A 19,562-nucleotide genomic window follows, 5' to 3' on the forward strand; every position below is an offset into this window, starting at 1 on the left:
TTTGAGTTTATTTCACATTACTTTATCAAGTTATGCATTTATAAATGCTGGCTCACATTTTGTAAAGCCCTTAGCAACTTTTTTAGTAATATGTTTTATATTTTTTAAAAAGGAAAACTATTTTTGTGGAAGGGAATGCCAATATTAGGACCTTAATAATTATTAAATATACCTCCTTTATGTTAACACATGATTATATGTAGAAACATTAACACAGGTATAAGATGAGATGAGGGCATACATGGACTGAGGATTTAAATTGACATCTACTGAGATTAGAATCCATTGATTCCAGGAATTCTCACCCCATGAGTCAATATCATCTTAGGGTTAAATGATCCATCAGATTATTCCTTAACTCAGAGCATTATTCTTAATTGCTACACAAACACCTGGGAAACATGGTTACTGTATAAACATATACTAAGCGGGGAATGAAGCTAGTATTTTGAATAATAGATTTAACACATGAACAACTTTAGGCAGTTGCAAAAATGGTTTTGAAAATGAACTCTATATACATGGTAATGCATTGGGAAGAAAATATTCCACCAATTTGAATTTGAAAATGGTGAAGTAAAAGTAGAATGAAAGCAGTTAACATTACTCTTCTATATTAAACCTTTCAAAGAGTCACCAAAGGCTTTAAATCTTGCTTAACCTTTCAATATATGGCCCCTGCTACTTACCTAATTTCTTGCCACACTTTCCCTATGTTTTCTCTGTCCCCACCAATACGCTAAGCACATCATCATGGGGGTCTTCTCCAGAATCTTGGATTAGTTTATGTCTCCCTATTACACTCTTCTTTAGTGGTATTCTGTATTTCATAACAGTCATCATAATTTCAGAGAAATGTTTAATGTCAATCTTCTTTGCTAAAATATAAGCTCAAATACTCATGATTGTTGCCTGGCTTTTTGAAGGGATATGGTCCCATGGCTTAGCACAGCATCTGCTACATGATTGCTCAAGTTATATGCTGAAATAAATACATTAATGGTTATTTTTCAATTTTATCTAGGTACACAGAGAATTCAAACAGTACTTGATGATTTGTGATTTAAAGCTTAAGAAGGAAAAAACTTCAATCCTTATCAACTCCTTAGTCCCCCGAAATGGGGGATTGTAAACCTAGAGAAAAACAGGATTGGTGTGTGTGTGTGTGTGTGTGTGTGTGTGTGTTGCAGGATGGGGAGAGAAGAGAAATAAGTAGAGAACACCCAAGATCCCTATGACATTGATACATGACTGACACAGAGAAAGTATAATCATATGTTATTTTCGAAGGCATGTAAACTAAACTTGGTGAGTTATACAAACAAATGCATAAAAGGTCAATTTACTAATAGATGAAGAAAACATAATCTCCTCATTTAATTTATGTTTTATTTGCTATTTACCTTATATATTCTGTCTCTTGAAATATTGATGTGCTTCATGTACAAGCACTATTTCTCATGTGATGTCAAATAAAGAATTTTTTTCTTCAACTTTGTGCAAAATGGTTTTATCTCTGGAATGTTTCTTCTACCAGAATCCTGATTGGTCACAGTTACTTAATGGCAGCTGCTGTCTGCAGGAAATGTCAAGGACAATAGAAAATGTGGGCCTGTGATGTTGGAGAATAGGGAGCATGATAGTGTGAGAAGGAGAGAAAGAATTGACTCTTTCCAATTTACTCAAACCCCTAGCAAGCGTTCTCAGTACAGGCTGAATTGAAGATATGGTCAAAACCAGCTGTCTGTGGATGTTCACTGCACATTACCCTCTCCATGCTTAATCATTATGAGTCACCTATTTGTATTGCTCAAGCTCAGTACTCAGACTCAGAGTGTGTCTGCTTGGTGCCGAATCACTCTGCACAAAGAGAAAAATCCATTCCATCATATCGGTTTCTTTTTCCATCTCAGTGATTCCCCAGAGCTTCTCCAGAACCAGGTATATCAGAAACACAGTAGATAATTATTAAAAACATAGAATTTGAACTCTGTTACAAACTTTATGAATCAGAATAACCATGTATGTGGTCTAGCAAAATGCATTTTATTAATCTCCCTAGGCAATTCTGGTAAGTAATAGGGCAAAGAACTCTTGTACTAAATTAGCAATATGATTTTCTAATAATTTTAGACCATTTATTGTTCTCAAGCCATGCCTGAAGGTTAGAAACCCAATTTTCCAGAAGTTTATAAGCTCAAATATTGCCATCCTAGAAAAGCAATGAAGTTAAATGGAAAGAAAACAGGACCAGGTTTTGGAGTACCTGGGTTCAAGTCAGGTTTTGCTTTGTTACTAACTTTCGGCCAGAATTGACTATGGAAGTATTAATACTTGCATTATCACCCACAAATATGGTGATTTCATATGGTTCAGCCTAATGGCTTAACTCTCTGAGCATTGTTTTCTGTATTTTAAATGAGATAATATTATCAGAAGTCTATTTTTAGGATTAAGTGAGCTTTTACAGTTGATTCCACTCTAAAGTTATAATGTGAGCTGATCTATCATCTCCATTGGAGACCACACTACTATTAAAGGCTGATCTTTGTGTTTTGGCATTGTACACCACTGAAATATGGCCTGAAGTAATTTTCATTGTACATACACATAAAATCTACTCCACAGTTTATGAAACTGAATGATGACTGTAAGTCCATGCCATCCTATGAGACTTCTCCAAAAGACTCATGAAAAACTATGGGTTCTTGTCTGCTTCTGCTAGAACAGTTTCTTGGATTTGTTCCCTTTCCATGCATCCTCATGCTATTCCTTCAACCCTGGTTCCCTCCATTTTCTTGATTCATCAGGACATAGAGCAGCTGCTTTATTATGTTGCTCTCCCTAATTGTCTGAGGCATCCAGGGGAGAAATGCTCAATTCCAAAAAACCTTTCCAATATTAGCATGCTGGCCCTACTCCAGGACCTTAGGATGGAGAGTCCAACCAGCTACTTACACTATCAAAATTAATACCCAGAAAACCTTAGTAAATGATTCTGGTGAGATGATTTGTGGGTAGGTACTGTGAATGGGAATTGGTGATTTGGGAGAGCAAAAATTAGTTCACCAAGAACAAACCGAAGTAAGTACTTATCAATTGTAATTTCTTTTTCTGGGTAACTTTGACTTGTAATTGAAGACATTTAATAATGTCTCTCATATGTCCTTCTGAAAAAGTTGGGAAAATATGTGTTTGTGATTGAACAATTAGGTGTAATCATAGCCACCTGAAAACTGTGCTGAGTTTTGTTCAGAGAGATCCTATGTGGTGTCTTCACAGTGGTGTGCTGGAGCTCTACTAGCTCTTGAGAGCTTATTGTGTACACCTCTTCCCAATGCCTCCTTTAGTAATATCACATTGGTAGCTTGAAATTGACTGCGGTGAGATTACGTACATCAAGAAAATTGGCCAACACTACAAATCTGGGCTTGTCCTCTAGCAAATCAATGGTTAAACATTTTTCTGTACACCATTGGGTCTATGTTTTTTCCGTCGATCTTGAATTCAGTTACTAAAAACATACTGTATTTATTAGTCAATATCATAGAGTTGGAGCAGAAAAGGATGCCACATGCTCTATGGTGAGGAAGTTCCTAGTCCAATATGAGAGACAGATATACAACCTGAAAAACCCTAGATATTCTACTCCCTTTATTTCTTCTTTGCTCTCATTTATCACCAGTTTCTCTACTCAAACATAATGGTCTTAGCCACACTGGCCTTTTTGCTATTCCTTAAAAATCACAGGCTCATTCCTGCCTCAAGCTTTTGCATTTGCTATTCCTTCTACCAGGAATGCCCCTCTTCCAGATCTTTGTATCCCTGGCTCTGCCTCAGTTCAAGTACCATACCTTCAGAAAAACTTTCCCCTACTTACCTCCAATCTAAAGTAACCATCTCATTCTGATCCTCACTCTATTATCACAAAGCCCAGTTTTTTAAATTTAAATAAACTTTTAATTTTAGAATTGTTTTAGATTTACAGTAAAATTGCAAAGACATTTCAAAGAGCTCCTATATATCACATCAAGTTATCTCTATTTTAACATCTTACATTACTATATTTCGTATGATAGAAAACCATGTATTAGTATATTACTATTAATTAAACTCCACATTGTATTTGGATTTCACTAGTTTATATCTAATTTTAAAAAATATTCCAAGATCACAATCAGGATACCACATTATGTTTAATCACCATGTTTCTTTAGCCTCCTCTGGACTCTGATAGTTTCTCATGTATTTCTTATTTTCGATGGACTTGCCAGTTTTAAGAATGACTGGTGAAGTAGTTTGTCAAATGTCCCTCAATTTAGGTTTGTCTGAAGTTTTTCTCATGGTTAAACTGAGGTTATGGGGTTTTGGGAGGAAGACTAGAGATGGGAAGTGCCATACTTATTACATCGTATCAAGGGTACATGTTATCCACATGATAGCATCACTGATGAAGCTAACCTGGGTCACTGGGATGGAGCTAGTGCTTGTTAGGTTTTTCCACTGTAAAGTTACTCCCCTGCCTCCCGTTATAGTTCCCTCTGGAAGAAAGTCATTAAGTGCAGTACACACTCAAGGGGTGGAGTGTTAAGCTCCAATTCCATGAGATGTGAGTATATAAATTGTTTTTCTGTACCACAGATTTCTCCCCTCTCCCTCAGGTATTACTTATTTGATCATTTATTTATTTTCATATGGATTCATATATATATGTATAATATTTTGTATTATGATCCATTACAATGTTTTCCTTGTTGTTGCTGTTGTTTTTGTTGCTCAATTTGCTCTAGCTTTGCCCACTGGGAACATTTCCAGTTTGGCTCCTGTGTTTCTTTGACATGGCTTCATCTTTTTCGTTGGAACACTACATTACTTTCTGGTACTATTAGATGTTCCAGGCTCATCTTGTATATTCTCTGACCCAGCCATTTCTCCAAGAAGCCCTGATTCCTGTGATTGGAGGATGGTATTGCAAATTAAGACCTGAGTGCTTGATTATTGCTACAGAGGTATACTTGCTTATAAGCCCTCTCAGTGAACAGAGCTAAGAAAGATATGTATGCTTAATAAACCATGCATACACACCTGTCTAAAATTATTTCTGTATGTATCCAACTATGTTAGATTAAGATAAAAATGAGTTTATACTGGTCTCCAATTCTAATTCAGTATCAAAGGGTTTATTTACCCCCTCGTTTATCTGTAACATTCTACTCAACAGTTAGAAATCTGATTAACATCTGCTATCCATTTACTTTTTTGTTCAATACAAGTATATCTGTGTGCCAAATTCAGAATCGATAACCTATATTCTAATGAGAAATGACTTTATCAAAACTAGGTTACCATGTTTGTATTCATTTCCTCTTGTCTTTAGTCTTACAGCTTCAAGTCCAAAGATTATTTTCCACAGACACAACCCAATCATAATGCTCATCATCTGAAATATCACACTTATTTGTATATTGTTTCTATTTCCAAATAGAAAAAAAATCCAGAAGACCAGAAAAACCTGATATGTCTCTCTTGCTAAATATTTTAACCCCAGCCTCAAAGACAGTGTCAGCACATCAATACAATGCCAGTTAAATATTAAATAAAATATTAAACAGTTAATATTTGTTGTATGAAGGGATGAATAGACTCAGACAACATATTTTGAATCACTTGATTCTCTTCACTTGGTCAGGCATAATTAGGTACTAGGTTATGAACACATTCCTTCAAATCATGGATTAAAATGTTGATGAAATAATTTGAACTGAAAAATAAAATTGTCAACAGATACAGATACTCATAAAAAATGATGTGTTTCTTCCTTTTCTGTAGGAAAGTAATCAAATGAAGGTAATGCTAACATTTAAATGACTGGAACCATGGGGCAAGACCCTGGGGCCTTGGTTACCCAATCCCTTATGAATTACCTTCTATTTAAATAAGTTATGGCAGGAAAGTTTGCTCTTTAAGTAGGTTTGTCCTGATCCCACTCAACTCTCCTCAGAGAAGATGATTATCCCTCTATTCCAGATGAATTCATATTACAGTTTCACCAAAATATGTTAAACCTATACCCTTAAATTGCTACTCCTAAGACCTATGACTCTAAACTAATGTTGAATGCTTAATAACTACATTTTAGACAATTACTAAAAAAATCATCTCATGCTCTCCATCATTCAGTATTTTTACCAGTGCAATTGATTTAAAAAAACAATATTTCAGAAGAGTTGTTTGAATGAGATGTGCTGCATATACTTTTCCAGACATTAAAAAATGAATTCTTAGATTGTCATAACAGAAGATCTGGTACTTAGATCATATTATATTGCCTCCTTCCCTGATATTCATACATACAGAAGTGCTTTTACTGTCAGCCTTATTGAAGAATAGTCTGAGAAACAATCTTGATAAACTGTGTGGTGCCATGACAAGAATAAACAAATCTAAGAAATTAAATAGAGTCTAAAATGGTTTGTTTGATGAAAGTGACATTTCAAATTTGGTGATCAGGGTAAGGGCAAAAATAAAGGGATATTTTCTCATCTTTTAATTTATATGCTTTCCTGTTGTTTTCTTATTTTTAGTAAAAATGTATTACTTATTTAATTTAAACTGTGAGAAAGTAAGAGAATGACAGGAAAAATAACTATTCCAGATCTTGCCTATGTAGTAATTTAAAAGATGTTGTTCATTTACAACACATCATAACCTCTTCTTTTGACCCTGCCCAGAATGAAAAATAATTCTATTTCACTTTTTATTTTAGGAATAAATATACTCCTGAGCAACTGTTTTGTTGAATTTTATGAACCCTGTGAATTATGTAATTGTCTATATGTCTCATTGTATTTTGGATATTAGAAAAATTAGAGCCAGGCCAGGCATGGTGGCTCACACCTGTAATCCCAGTATTTGGGGAGGCTGAGGAGGGAGGACCACTTGAGGTCAGGAGTTCAAGACCAGCCTGGCCTACACGGTGAAACCCCATCTCTACTAAAAGTACGAAAAATTAGCCAGGCGTCATGGTGGCCACCTGTAATCCCACCTACTCGGGAGGCAGAGGCAGGAGAATCACTGGAACCTGGGAGGCAGAGGCTCTAGTGAGCTGAGATCATGCAACTGCACTCCAGGCTGTGCGACAGAGCAAGACTCCATTAAAAAAAAAAAATACTACAACAACAACAAAAAAAAACAGAAAGAAAGAAAAATTAAAATTAGAGCCAAATTTGTCACATTTTAAATTTATGCTCTCTTTCCCAAAAGGATATATATTTTTAAGCTTACTCAAATCTTTTCTGAAACAACATGGGGTATAAATATATAATGAAATAAACAGAAATGATTAAGTGATTAGTTCCATTAGACTATTGTACTCAGATATCCCCTATCTCTAGTGCAAGAGTGCCAAAGTATCTAGAATTCTCATGGCAGATGGTCAAGTCACACTTCCCCTTGGACAGGGCTGGACACAAATGTAATAATTATAACTCTTTAGCTCCCCATTTCGTAGGTTATATACAAATCACTTCATATTAAGGAGATACCACACAAAGCATGTCACTATTACTTGCCATCATATATTGCCTTATGTGAATTGCATTTCAGCTTCTCTGGTAGAGATTTAAGAATTGCTTTAATCCCTGGAGAACAGCATGTTAACCTCAGAAGGAATGTCCACACAAGCCACCTCTCAGGACCACTAGTTTTGGAAATGTCCCATTGTTTCAGTTGTTTATTACTGCATAAAACTCTTCCAGTATTTAACAAAGTAAGACACCAGTCTTTTATTATTATTATTATTACTATCATCTCTTCATGATTTTGGGTGCTGACTGCGCTCAGCAGGGCAGTTCTTGCTTCAAGTCTTTCATGCAGTTTGATAGTGACAGGGACTAAAGTCATCTGTGAGAATTTCCATTCATACGTGGCTGGCAGGTAATTCTAGCTGTAAACTGAGATCTCAAAAAAGGGTATTGACTGGAACACCTACAAGGAGGCCTTCTCATGTGGCCTTAGTTCCAAGGGTGAATATCCTGAGAGAGAGCGAGCCAGGGGGAAACTATGCCTTTTCAAACCTAGCCTCAGAAGTGATGCAGCATCATTCTAGCCACATTTTACTATTTAGAAGCCAGTAACCAAGGCCAGCCTATGTTCAAAATGAGGGGAATTCAACTTCAGCTTTTAAAGAAGGCTTCAAAGAATTTGTGGGCGTGCTTTCAAAACATTTCATTTATCTTGCTCTTTGATGTTGATTATTATTTGTTTCGGATGGCTTCCTTTCCCTCTGTATAGCCCCGCCCTTCAGTGCCATGCACTCCACTGAGCCTATGACTATCACCACCATTAACATCACCACAAAGCTTTCACCACAATGACCTGGAACTCTATATCTTTTTGTCACTGTATTATGTCCCCAAAGCTATGCAGCATCGCCAAATTCTGTCTATTTCTTTATGCTTAAGGGAACAAGGTGCTATGCTGAGATTAATATTAGCTTTCACTCTTTGTTGCTAATGATAATCTAAAATTTTAATGCTCCTCTGAATATAACAGGTACATTGATTACAGCTTCTGGACAATCATAGTCATCCTGGTACCCTTAGTTTACTCAACAAAGGAAAATATATTCTTCATGTATTTTGCCTTTATGTATCAGTCAACTGTAGTACCTCATAAGCTATTTTAGATTCCATTCAGCTGGTGATCTGTCTGGTTGAGTAGGGTCAAATCAAAAGAGCAATATATTCATGATAGAGTTGTAAATTTTTTTTAAAGTTGTTTTTACTGTAGGCACATGAGATCACTGGAGAGAATCAAAGGATTGGCTTTTATGAGTCCTGCCTGTAAAGGACCAGGGTTCTTAGAAATTATCGCCTAAAATAGCATTTCATGTCCTTTGGAATGTGAAGCCTTGAAAACATTCCATGTTAAAATCTTGCCCGCAGTCAAGGCAAAACTCAAAATATTTCTACAGTTAGAGAAACAATGAGAATTATTAAGATGATAATATTTACAGTGTTTTGCAGTGGATATCTATGATAGAATACAGTGAAGATTTTGCAGGTTGTTTGTATGCACGTGCATGTAAATTTGTTTAATGGAAATGAAGCACATTTGGCTAAATCAGTACTACCCTGTGGCATGTATGTATAAAATCAGTCATTTCTAAATGAATGTAACTTGATCACTGAACTGGTATTAAATCGTTATCCTATTTGTTACGCCACAATTTAATATTTTATTTGAAATGAGTGACTTTTAACCTTCGAACTACCAATTTTAAAACCCGTTGACATCGTATGGTATGGTATATAATATATTTAGTTAAATTAGTATGTCCAATTTGAAAGACAACTCAACTTCTTTTCCTCAGTATAGCTATGTGAGATTTCCAACAGAGGAGAAACTTCTCTACTGTGTTTAAACTTTGAATGTATTTACAGAGGGTTAAAAATATCAGTACTTGCCGGGAGCGGTGGCTCATGCCTGTAATCCCAGCACTTTGGGAGGCCGAGGCGGGCGGATCACGAGGTCAGGAGATTGGGACCATCCTGGCTAACACAGTGAAACCCCGTCTCTACTAAAAATACAAAAAATTAGCCAGGTGTAGTGGCGGGCACCTGTAGTCCCAGCTACGCGGGAGGCTGAGGCAGAAGAATGGCGTGAACCCGGGAGGCGGAGCTGGCAGTGAGCTGAGACCGGGCCACTGCACTCCAGCCTGAGTGACAGAGCGAGACTCCGTCTCAAAAAAAAAAAAAAAAAAAAAAAAAAAAAAATATATATATATATATATATATATATCTCAGCACTTTACAGTCACATGCTGGTGAAAATTGCCTTTGAAATAATTCATGAAGTAGGAAAAGCAGAATTTAAGTATCATAGAATGTAATCCAGTTTTGGTTAAGATTTAGTATTTGTACAACACTAGGGGATATTTAGTGTGTAAATATATTTAGTAATATATTTTGTGTTATGTTAGCATTTTTATTATAGACCTTAACTGATTTTAAATAGACATTAAAATCTTCACTTCCCTCTTCTGATTAGGGAGATGCTCCCATCTTATGCCTAGCATTACCCTCATAGTTCTAGGACAGTTAGAACAGTTATAGAGCACGTGAATCATATTGTAGATTGAAAAAAATAGAATCATTTACTGAGAGGGCTACAGACTACAAATTTTTAATAAATAAATATTTCACCATTTGTTGTATATATTGAACTTGAAAGAGAAAGTAAATTGTGTGGAATGTATAATTTTATATGGTGCTGTCTCTCTGTGTTAGTAATCAAATGTCCCTCTAGCAAAAGAAAAATAATTAGAGGACCTCTACCACCACCCCAAACACTCAGATCCGAAATAATGTGTCAAGACACACAATGTCATAAACCCTAGTGCTCTTCCTGGTTGCTGTTTTGCTGTCATGAATTGACACCATTAACACAACTTCAATTACATTATCAATCAGTTCTCCCTGAACTAACAGATTAGTTTGTTTCTTTCTTACTTTCCCTTTAAACTACAATTGACTTAGTTTTTCCTAGGTATCCATCTACCTGAGAAGTAATTATAATTGGTTATAGAAGACCTAGGCAATAGTTAATAATATTTTAAATTAGATTGTGCCACAAGGTGGCAGACTTGCAGGTCCAGAATTGTCTTTAATAAGTATTTTCCATATCATAGGCTATGAAGTGTCAGCCTAGTGAATCCAGTTTATAAATATTCCTTATCCCACCCATATAGGACTTTAGTCTCTTAAGCTTACTTCCCAATGGCACAAGGCAAATAGCGCATAGGGAGGGTATAGAGAAATACTGCCTATTTCTGTCTAGAAAATGACTGGAAGAAAGAAGAAAAGGAGGGAGAGAGCGAAAGAAGCAGCCACCAATTTCCCTGCTTGTGGCTGCAGAGTATAGGAAGGAGCTACCTCTGATAAATAAGGATAACATTAAAGTCTGAGAAGGAGGCTCTTTGAGAGATCTAGAAAAGGTTTACTTCTTGGGCTGCCCCTCTCCTATCAACCTTGAATGAGATTCTAGGAACTTGGCACTATGATGGGATCTGACAGATGGAAGCCCTGAAATTTCCTTTCCTAAAGCAACCCCAATTCGTATATGGCACAGGTATTCAGTCAGGATCTGGCTGGCCTGTCAAAAGGAACCCTGTAGCTGATAAGCCAATAGATGTGATGGGGGATCAATTGCAATCAGCAACCTGGAGCCAGTGGAGACTGAGTTGAGGACCAATCATATGAACCAAGCTAAAAGGGACCAGATCACTAACTGAACCAATAACAGGCTTCAGCCATGACTACTAGCAAGGTTAACTGCGTCCATGTTTACAAGGAACGTTGTGAGAGACCAGAAAAATAGAGGGCATCACTTTGGAGGACTTTGGTCCCTTTTCACGTCAAGGTGATCTTTAAAACCCCTCTCTCAATATAACATGAGACCACCTTACAGTGAGAAGCAGGGGCAAGTGGAGGGTTTCTGGGAGTCCAAATATTTTATCCTGATAATCTGCATCTCTGAGAGATGCTTCTCAATATTATTGGACTAAGTTTAAACAAGATTGAATATTTAGTGATATTTTTTCTCCATTGACCAAGTTGGTGATTGAGGTGGTCTCCGAATGACAAAATAAATGAATTTTCATTTAATTTGAGTTACATTACCCTGCAAGAGAGGAGAGACAGTGTTCTTTCAGCTCCCCTCTTAGAGTAGGAAATATTCTCCTTTTTTTCCTCTATCATATCGTTGGAGAAAGGGAGGGAACACTGCAGCACTCTTGTGTTTTGAAAATATTCTGTGAATGTGAATTGATGTGCAAATGATTATTCACATTGAGAAAAAAAGAACTTTCTTTAAGCTCCGTCTTTATAATAAAAATTAGTCTTTAATTAGAGTACTAGAGCTTACTGAAATTAAGAAGCTGTGTTTTGCACAATAAATAGTAGGGGCTCAGTACAAATTGTCATCACCATTTTGAAGTCTGTCTTCTCCTATGTTCCTTGTCTACAGTATCTTACACACTAAACCAGTTCTCCACCATTGTTGTGCGTGCTATCTCTCTGGTCCTTCTATCTATCAATCCATCAGCTCCTTTCTGGTTTTACTTGTGCCTTCCAAGCTTTGGCCCCATGAGTAGTTGTGTTAATGATGAAAGTGCCAAGTTTTGTGTTTATCTTGATGCCCTTCAATGGAGGACTGCCAGGAATACCTATAGTCAACAAAGTTGAGTTAACTGTAGCAACAAGAAAGACTAAACCGTGAAGAACAGTAGGACACTTCAAACAGGAGTTGAGGAAGTGAATGTTTGTTCCGAAGTGTATGTTGCAAAAAGCAAGAACACTTTTTTTCAGGGTGGCAGAAGAAACTGAGCAGGGCTAGAATCACCACTGGGGAATAAGTAATACAGGAGATAGAAAGAAATTATTTTGGCAGATAGTAGGGCAAGAGTTTCTTTTCTAGCAAAAAGCAACCCCCAAAATCATTTCTTTTGTAACGATGAGCAGCCTGAAAAATCAAGCTGCAAATACAGATAAGGAAGCTGGAAGATTGCATGGGGGAGTGCTAGCAGCTGCGCCAATAGAAAAGGGCTACCTGGGGGCCAGGCATGTCCAACATGGAGGCTCCATCTTCCCTTTTTTAGTTACCACGTGTACAGTAATAAAGAAATGGGCAACATGGAGCAGCTCAGGCAGAAAACCTGCATGCATAATAAAAAATTAGCAGGGGGCAGCCAGAGATTCACTCCCTATGCAAATGGCACAACTGGTCCAATCAGTTTTTCATGCCCTATGTAGACCAGGCAGCACCTCCCCACCAGCTCATCTATAAAACCCTCTGCATTTCACCTCAGGTCTGGCAACCCATTTTTCCAGGACCTCTCTCTGCAGCAGAGAGCTATTCTCTTTCTTTCGCCTATTAAACTTCCACTCTCAACCTCATTCTTTGTGTATCCATATCCTTGTTATTCGTGGAAATGAGACAACAAACCTCGGGTGTTACTCCGTACAACAAGGTCGTTTCAGAAACAGAAGTCGATTAAGTTAGCAGAGAGAGAAGAATATTTGGTCCTTTTTGTGGTTGCACAGAGGATTTGTTTATGTTGTGCTGTTTAAATTTTTGTTGCAGTGATATCATAGAGGATCGTCATTTTCATCTTGTTTTATCAAAGTTACAGAGAATACTCAGCCAATGTTGATGTTTTATGAAATTATGTTCAGCCTGAATTTACTATAGTCTATCTCATAGCAATAAGGCCAACTACCAGCTATCAAGTCTTAGGGCTCTTGGTTTCTTTTCTTTTCTTTTTTCCTTTCCTTTTCTTTTCTTTTTTCCTTTCCTTTTCTTTTCTTCTTCTTCTTCTTTTTGTTTTGTTTTGTTTTGTTTTGATTTGACTTGATTTTTGAGATGGAGTCTAGCTCTGTCACCCAGGCTGGAGTGCAGTGGCGTGATCGCGGCTCACTGCCACCTCCACCTCTGGGATTCAAGCGATTCTTCTGCCTCAGCCTCCTGAGTAGCTGGGACTACAGGCACGCACCACCATGACCGGATAATTTTTTTATTTTTAGTAGAGATGGGATTTCACCAGTTGGCCAGGCTGGTCTTGAACTCCTGACCTCAGGTAATCCACCTGCCTTGGCCTCCCAAAGTGCCGGGATTACAGACGTGAGTCACTGTGCCGAGCCAGGGCTCTTATTTTCTTTCTCACATAGAAACTTTCACACTCTGAACTACCAGATCTGTCATTCCAGTTACCAAGCTTTTGCTGTCAAGAGTTGATCTGAAGAAAATTCTAATTATTTGCCTTGAAAATCCATTACAAATTATTATTTTCTAATCCCAAGTGCTCTTTCACTGCTCCTCAACAATAAAAAAAAACCTCTTGTTGAATTTCTGTTATGATCACCTAAGCCACTTCAGACTTTTTATGCACTCCTCAGTGGTATAATTTAATCAGCATCTTACTCTTAATAGATGACTACATCTACAAACTAGTTGAAAGACTGAGTGCATATAATTAGAAAATTCACTATCTAAACACCTTCCTTCTTCATTGTCTCTAGATGATTCTTTAAATTAAGCCCAACCTCTCATCCCAGGGCAGGACTTCTAATTTACTTTCGAAGCTTCTAGCTCCCCTGATTCCATGTTATCTAACTGCCTTTGACGATGTCCAATCAATTCTTTCCTGTCTTCCATCTTTTTTATTTTTATATAATAAATGACAGTTTCCTCTTGTCCACCTACATTCTTTTCCCAAACTAAAAATAAGCTAACCTACTCATCCTTGAGCTCTTATTTATTAACACACTTATTTGCCCTTATTGCCTTTACTTATTTTCTTTTTATCTTAAAAAATGAAAAGTGTCAGAAAATTACAGAGAAAAATATGACACCAAGAATTAACAAGTATTTATTTTTTAATGTTTTTATTTTTAAAAATCTTTACTGCTGTAAAGATTTGTTGTCTTACAGACTGTAAGAATTACCTTGGCTAAAGGTCAGCATGTCATATAAAAGTAATCAAGTTCTTTTCTGGAATTTCTGTTTCACTCTTAAATTACTTTGATCTCCAAGTCATCATATCCTGAAACTCTGTTGTTCTGACTTTTCTTTTTTTCACCTCCAAGAGAGTAGTTCATTAAGTCCTAATGATTTTCCCTTCTCGTAATCTTTCACAATGGTTGTTCTATCTGTGGGCAACGTCACCTCCGAGGCCTAAGCCTTATTAATTAATACAGAAGTCATTCCAATATTTTCTTAATGTTATCTAGAGTCTCCTATATCCAATTATTATTATTATTATTTTTTGAGATGGAGTCTCGCTCTGTTGCCCAGGCTGGAGTGCATTGACACGAGCTCAGCTCACTGCAATCTCTGTCTCCCGGGTTCAAACAATTATCCTGCCTAGGCCTCCTGAGTAGCTGGGATTACAGGTCTGCACCATCACACTCAGCTAATTTTTGTGTTTTTAGTAGAGACAGGGTTTCACCATGTTGGCCAGGCTGGTCACAAACTCCTGACCTCAAGTGATCTGCCTGCCTCAGCCTCCCAAAGTGCTGGGATTACAGGTGTGAGCCACTGCACCTGGCCTCCAATTAATTTTTCTTACTTTCAGATTTACCTTCCTGAAATACCACAACATTTTCCCTTATTTGTTAGAAAAAAGTCAAATACACAAAAAATGTGCGCCCATATTCTTTTAGCTGATTGTCAAAATTCTCCAAAAGAGAATTGTTTCTGCTACATTGGTGGAAGAGCCGTGTGATCCTGCCAGACTCAACTACTCACCATTCCCTAATAATGCATTTTTCTTTTTCTATATTGTTTACCCTGTATACAATTCAATCTTCTTCATTTCTCTTTTGATATCTACCCATCCTTAAGGTAATTTGGCCTTCTTTACCTTGTTGGCTTTACTGATTTCCCTAGATCTTGTTTATATATGACTTAGTTTGAGTCACTTTTATGGGTCCTGTTATATGACACATAGAGACAATTCCTTTTATTAATATTTCTTTCTCATATAATTATTTTTGAAGAGATGAATTTTCATGGTAAAATTAGCTTAAAATGTTCATCTCTGGGATGATATATTCAACATGTTGAAAGAAAAAGTAAATTGCAGTCAAGAATACTATACGCAGAAAAGCTATCCTTCAGAAATTATGGAGAAAAAAAGTATTTTCCAAATGTGCAAAAACTGAGATAATTCATCACTAGTATACTGGTCTTACAATAAATGCTCAAGGGAGTCCTATTCTGGAAGCAAAATGACAATAATCACTATCATGAAACAGGCAAAAGTATAAAACTCACTGCTAGAGCAGATACACAAAGGAGAAAGATAAAAGAATCAAAACTTAGCACTACAGAAAACCAACAAACCTCAATTATAAACATTAAGAGAGGAAGAAAGGAACAGAGGATGTACAAAACAACCAGAAATCAATTAACAAAATGACAGGAGTAAGCCCTCACCTATCAATAATAACCTTGAATATGAATGATTTAAATTCCTCACTTAAAAGAGACAGACATGCTGAATGAATTAAAGAAAACGTGATGCAACTACATGCTGCCTACACGGAACTCACTTCATACATACAAACTGACCATGAAGGGATAGAAAAAGATATTCCACACAAAAGGAAACCAAAAATGAGCAGGAGTAGCTATATTTATATCAGATAAACAGACTTTAAGTCAAAAATTAGAAATATATAGAAGAGTCTGAAGGGCACTCTGTACATATGGTCAAATACTTCTCAGGCGTGACCAAGAAAACATGTTCAAACAACTTCTTCCATCTACATTAGATAGCCAGGTTGTGTTTTCTTTTAGTTTAGATGAAAATTGTTCCATTTCACCTGTGATGTTAATCTAGGTACAATATGAAGTTAGTTGCCAGATTTCTACATCTATAATGCAATCTTCAAACCTTTTCATGATTTTTTTTCTGTTGTATAAGAGGTCTTTGCCTAAAGGCTTTAGACATAGCAACCCATTAGACTGAAAATGTATCAAAGAATTTCCTTCCAATTCCGTAGAATTTCTTTTACTGTGGGCCTCTACCTTGATTGACAACAATTTCTTTGGGTAGCATAATGGCATTAAGTATATTAGCTCTCAGTGCACATATTTACTCTTTTATTTTTTAGTAATTTGACATTTCTAGAAAGAGCCACACTTTAGTCGCTTGAAATGATTTAGCTTCTAGTTAAGGAACTGGATTCTATAAGAGACTGGACTAGTCATTATAGATGAAGTAATACATATTAAATAGTATACTAATTAATATATGTTAATAGAAGCAATACTCTGAATGTATAGTATTGTTTATTCCAACCATATGAATGCAAACTGCTTCTGATTCTTCTTATTGGATGATAAAGAAAATAATGCATTATTAGATCAATACCTGCAAACCATGTCTCAAAGTTTGCATTATTGTGCTCTAGTAAATGAACCCAATTCAATACAGCAGCTGCAATAAGAGCTATTACATAGTTAAGTTTGCAGTAGTCTATGGTTATCTGTGATAACCCATCCACTCTGTGATTGGCCAGATTGATTAATTAAATGGAGTTATGATAGAATGCCCCCCAAAATAATAAAGCTACTGAGGAAGACAGAAGCCTGATTAGAAGTTTATGAATTAACAACTCTCTAATTATTAAATAAGCATGCCACTTGTCTGTTTAGTTTATATACTGTTCACATTAATTATATGCCACTAATAAAATTATTTGAATTTCCAAAAGCATCTCCATTCTCATCAGTTTCCCAATTCACACTCATAATTCCTTGGCTCAAAATTTAATCTTCCATATTTTCATCTAACTTTGCCATTGATATTACATTCACTCACGTGACCCAATATTTTGGATATTTTTGTTTCCATAAGTAAAAAAATGATGTATGGGGATTACTTCTTCCTTATAGGATTAAAATAAACCATTATGTGAGCCATTTAGAATTTCATCGAAAACATTTTTGATATTGGGAAATAATATAACCACAAATCTAAGCTAAGTGGTAATCTTCCTTGATGTTGAAACTCCATTGTTTCAACATACAGTCCCAAGAATATGAGTTTTCATACAGCACTGAATCCTTATCACAAGGAATTGTTGCTGATTCTGCTGGCTGTAGCCCAGCTCCTTTAGTAATTTTTCTCCACTGAACCAAAATGAATAATAAAGTATGTTCTCTGTGCTCCTTAGCACCCACATATCTCCACCCACCCATCTTCTGTTCCATAACCAAAAAATAAACCTACATACACTTTTAAATATATTATGGTGGATCTAATTTAGAATTCTATACCAGGATGTTAACATATTTATTATTTCTCATAAATATGCTCCAATGCCAAAATTGGCCATTTCTCCTAAAACTGATAAAAGAGGTACTTTCCTTCTGTACATCAATTTGGTATCACTCTTAAATATTATTTATTACCTGATATAAAATTATTCAAATGTAGTAGGTTTGTATTATAAGTTACACAGTTATTAAAATACTAAGATATTTTTTAAAATGGTGTACTCCCTCTAACAAGTGAGAATAAAAAAATAGAAAGATATTTACCATGAGTCAGGAAATTTGAGTCACTTATACGTGCAAAAATAGATAAGCTTCAGCAGTTCAAAGATTTGAGCCACGTGTCAAGGACAACACTGAGTGACAAGTATTAGGAGCACTTGGTCTTCACAGAATAAAATGAAGTGTCAGGAAAGAAATTAACACCATTTCTCTACAAAGTGTTTAGGAATAGCTGAGAACTTGCAGGGCTATAAACTATGAAAAATATCCTGGGGTAACCCTAGTAGGGACAGAAGGCTTCCAGTTCATGGGATAATAGTATTCAAATCTGAACAAGTTTCAAAAGAATTACAGATTCCTAAGTCAGCATTGCTCATTTTTCATCTAAAGTATGCCGCCCTTCCCTATTATTTACTTTTTTATATATTCTTCCTGTCTTAACAAAAAATTTAGCCCTGTTGTATTGAGTCATGAGACAATAAAACTCATGGCAAAAATCTAAAGTACATTGTCAGTGATAAATTTAAGCAAACCTCTGACTTCCATGGACAATTTAGTACTAAAATCAACCCAGTTAGTCATATTTCCTTTTATACTCCTAGCTGTTTGGTAGAGAACAGATTAAGAACATGTGTGTTTGTGGGAATAAGCTCATCTTCACATTATGAATGATGTAGGCCTCATCTCCCTGGAATCCAACACAACTGTATTTGTTGGCCTAGTAAAGATGCACAGTCACGGTAAGCATGGTTTCTTGTGGATGTCTTTATTTTCCAGTAACATACCATGCCAATGAAATTCAATTTCTAGTCTTGGAGATGGGCAGGAATTCACTCTCCATTGCACAGATTCATTTACAGCTTCTCTATAACTGCCTAAGATATTAAAAAGCAGTATGACACTAATATGTTTTTATAACTCAGGATTATATTTTGTAATTTTCTAATTTAACATTATAGATTGTTGAAGAAAAAATATTCATGACACTTGTTAAAGATAGTAAGGCAGACTTTATTCAAAGTCCAACAAGGACACTTGGGGGTATATAATAACCGGTGAACAGGGTGGCAGATCAGTGGATGAAAAATTACTAAGAGAAAATATCAAGAATAAGGGATTTCTGGCTAAACTAACTTGATAAGATCATTGCTGAAGACAGACCAGAGTTACAAGATGTTAAGAAGGGTGGTCAGATACCAAGGGTGGGGGATTTTCCCTAAACATTCTTGGTGGAATTCTTGCTCAAACTGGATTCTGCAAGGACAGGGAGGGAAGTCCAAGGTCCAGGATAATCAAGCAGCGGATTCAGAGGAGCTTGGCTAAAGTTTTGGTTAAAGGAGAGAATTTTTTGCCAAGATGTTCTCAGTCCTTATGCTAGATAGGGAATATGAACACAGTAGAACTAGACTTTGGGTTTTGAAGGCAACTTTATTATTTCTGCACCAGAGAATAATCAAAAGAATTAACACCTCCATGGGAGTTAGGGATCTGATACTCTG

The sequence above is a fragment of the Pongo abelii genome, chromosome X (assembly GCF_028885655.2).
Source record: "Pongo abelii isolate AG06213 chromosome X, NHGRI_mPonAbe1-v2.0_pri, whole genome shotgun sequence".
Taxonomy (NCBI): Eukaryota; Metazoa; Chordata; class Mammalia; order Primates; family Hominidae; genus Pongo; species Pongo abelii.